Genomic DNA, 3,761 nt, shown 5'->3' with positions numbered 1-3,761 from the left:
ATGTGAGATGGATCTCCTCTAGGGTGTTTTTCCACAGTCACCACAGCAACGTCATCCGCAAATGCCACAAGCCTCGCGTCATTTGGCAGCGTCCGCGCCAAATGACGCGAGAATCGCAAGCGTCCGTGACTCTCCTCATGATGTCGCTGACTTCTATGGCATTTCTACCATCGATTGGGCGAGCGTCCAGCCCAACGAAAAAAGTGTCAAGGTCGAAGTTGCTAACCTTCTAGCCAATTGCATTGGTTTTCGGGCATGCTTCTCCAACCCTCTGAACCGTCGATACCTCCCATAGTATTGCACAGTGGTCACTGGCTATGTAGATGTCTGCCACTTCCCTGGAGTAATTCCCCCTCACGAGGGCACTGCTCACAAAAGTCAGGTCCACAATCGAACTTGGCTCTCCCCACATGAATGTTGGTTTTTCACCACTATTGAGGAGAACTACATCTATGGTTGACATAGCCTCCAGTAGTGCTCGTCCCCTTACGTCGGTGTACCTGCTGCCCCAGTCGATCGCCCAGGAATTGAAGTCCCCGGCAACTGCCACAGGAAAGTGCTGCCTCGCCTCCTCAGTCAGTCGATCCAGAAAGACGATGAACTCATCGAAAGTGAGGCTGGGTAGAGCATAACAGCTGTAGAAACGAATTCCCTCCAGCTTAGCCGCCACAAAGTACGCCTCTCCACAATTGACCACGCTCTGGAACGGACACCTACCACAGGACCAAATGACGGCCCTAGTGGTGGTATCCGTTACCCACGGTTGTGTGGCCAGGTGTCTACACGGCTCCGAGATCAGCGCCAGGTCTATTTCCAGCTCACGCACCGTCTGCATAAGCAGATCATGTGCGGCCTCGCAGTGATTGAGGTTCAGCTGGAGTACCCTCATCTTCGTTTGTTCCACATGTTCTAGTATGCTTCCCTGTAGACCGGGCATCTACTGCTGCCAGCTACATAGGCAAGATTTTCCACGTTCCCTTTCTCAACGCCCAGAGCGCATCGGGCATCCTTCTGGCAGTCAGTAGACTTATGGCCCGTTTCACGCATCTGATACAGAGTTTTGCTCGGTCTGCTGTATTCGTGTATCTGGTGGACAGGTGTCCATAGTGCCAGCAATTGAAACACTTTATAGGTCTCTCCACCCTTCTTATCCGGCAATTGGTCCACTCTATGCGGATCTTACCGTGCTCACCTACGACCTTCGCAGCCACCGTTGCTGCCAGCGCTACCGAGGCAGTTTGGGTGCCCCGGTATGCTATGCGCAGCGACTTGATAGCATCGAGGCCTCCCCGGCTGCCCTTTGGAGTGCTGCGAGAACTTCCTCCTTGGTCGTGATCTCCTCAATGTCCCTAATCTCAAGCTCCTCTTGGGGCTCCTTACTGATGACTTCAGCATCATCCCCGAGGACATCAGTTATGGCCTTCTGTAGGTCATGTCCGTTATCCGCTGTATTCTTTGTCAGGATAATCAACAGATCTCCAGTGGTTGTTCTCCTGATTTTCTCAACACAAGCGGTGGCCTGCTCGGTGGAAACATCCTTCTTCACCCGCCGTAGCATCTCCGCATACTTCGTTTTGTCCTTGGGGCGGACAATCAGCGCATCAGGTCATGTCGATGTTTTGCGCGACTTCTTCTGCTGCTGTGGTTTCCTTGGAGGCTGCGCTTTGCCTCGCTCCCCCTTCTTTCTCCCTCTCACAGTCTGCCGGTCCGTTTCCCTGGCAGTCTGTGCTGCATCCGTTCTCAATGGAGGAGTTAGTCCTCCTGCCTTCGACTTCTTCGGGGCCTTATTCTCGAGGCACGGTGAAGTTTGCTGCCGCCGTTTGGCTCTGCGAATGTCCCGGCTGTCCTCAGTGGTTGACCCCCCGTCATCAGTCACTTCCGTGTCGTGGGCAGACGTTTCGGTGATATTTCGCTCTCGCACTGGCACAGGTGTTCTCAAGGCTTGTGCAAATGTGGTAGTCGGAGGTTGTTGTGTTGCCTCCCTGTCCATCAGCTCCTTGAGCCTTATGAATGCGGTTCTCCCGGAGACTACTTTTGATTTGATCTCCTTCTGGACATTTGTCTTCGGTTGGGTAAACTCGTGAAGCTCATTCAGGATGTTCTCGAGTCTCTCCCACGCTTGATGTGTCTGCATCGAGACGCTTGCATCAAGTGCTGCTTGTTGGGCATGCTGCCCGCTCATCCCTCCTATATCTTCCATTATTGTTGTTTTATAAATTTCCTCCATTCTGTTCCCACAAGTACCTAGGGAAGTATAATGTAATGTCCAGATTATTTCAATCACTTCCGCATCAACAACAATGCACAAATCACACTATTTCAAAATCAATGCCAACCGACATCGACCTCTAAAGAATGCACAACGTTGCTTCCCTCGGGGACACTTGCAAAACGAAAGACCGCAACCTTGCAAAACTCGACAACAGAACCGGGTCGATGAACCAGGACACCAAAGAGGCGGAAATCACGCCACCTCCTCCACTCCAAATAAATTTCCATTTTCCCCAAGTAAGGCGAGGCCCCTCCAAAAAATCAACCACCAGTCACGAAAAACCCTCTCGCGAATTAACTACGACTTCTTGGCGGAAGGATTTTTTGGAATCGGTCCGGCTCCGGTTAGTGTTCGAACTTATCTTTGTAAATTCGGAGTGTTTCCGAATAGCAGTAAGGAACAGAAATTAGCAAGTGTTCGGGGATACAAGTTCCTTCATCCGAAAGTAGAACAGCTTCTTGCATCTGAGAGAATTAGTGGTGAACTTGGTGAATCGTGGGTGTGGCTCAACTTTTATAAACAATTAAGCCTTAAAACTTATTCAATTCTAACTTCAGTCAATTCCGAACAAGTGGAAGACGGGAATTTCACCTAAGTATTCGTAATAGTGTACCAATCGTTCGCTGGCAGAGAAACATGGTGGATTACCTCAAGAATTCACGAAATATAATTAAGATCCACTCAAAGTGAGTAATTACCATTGTTAACATTGAAGAGATAGATCTAATAATGATTGCAGGGTTTCACAGATAATAATTGTTTCAACCCCTAAAATTGTACGAAGAATCAAAATCAATTCAAATAAATGTGTAAAGTTGATCTAATCTCTTTTTAATTCAATTTCCAATCCATATCCATCAATAGTAAAATCAACCACAGGTAAGAATAAAGAAAGAGCAGCGTCGTCCATTTTATTTAATTATAAATTCTAGCTAAAAGACTAAAATTCTTATCCTTCGACGCAGGTAACATCTCCGGACATAACAGCTAGAATTTCATGGCGCAGTCGGTAGGACACGCCTGAACTTCCTTTATTCTTACCTCACCAGTGAATTTTAAATAAAAAATTAGAAATTTCACGTCACTCGGACTACTTAAAATTTTAAATTGAATTAAATGTGATATTCATCAGAAAATTCATTTAAATTCATTTTCTTACGTCGTCATTCAATTATATCAGTGATGGAAGCGACTTTTGAAACCCAAATTATCTTCTGTGACCGGGGAAAGTGACCCCCTCGATGTTAGGAATATTTCGGCTGCACACATCTGTGAACGATGAAAATGTTCCCAACGTCGAGTTTCTCCTAGATTAAGGAGATATCAGCTGTGCAATATCAGATGCACTGTAAACATTTGAGTCTAGTCTGGTCTCCTTAATCATGCACTTTTCACGTGTGACCGTAAATTTCAATAAACACTGGACTCTTGAACCGGAAAACTGTTGATAACAAATTCTAAGCGTGGGTCCAAATTTTGTAACTCCCAC

Source organism: Diachasma alloeum, unplaced genomic scaffold, assembly GCF_001412515.2.
Source record: "Diachasma alloeum isolate Michigan unplaced genomic scaffold, Dall2.0 Dall_scaffold_00490, whole genome shotgun sequence".
Lineage (NCBI taxonomy): Eukaryota > Metazoa > Arthropoda > Insecta > Hymenoptera > Braconidae > Diachasma > Diachasma alloeum.
Note: the sequence above shows the minus strand (reverse complement) of the source record.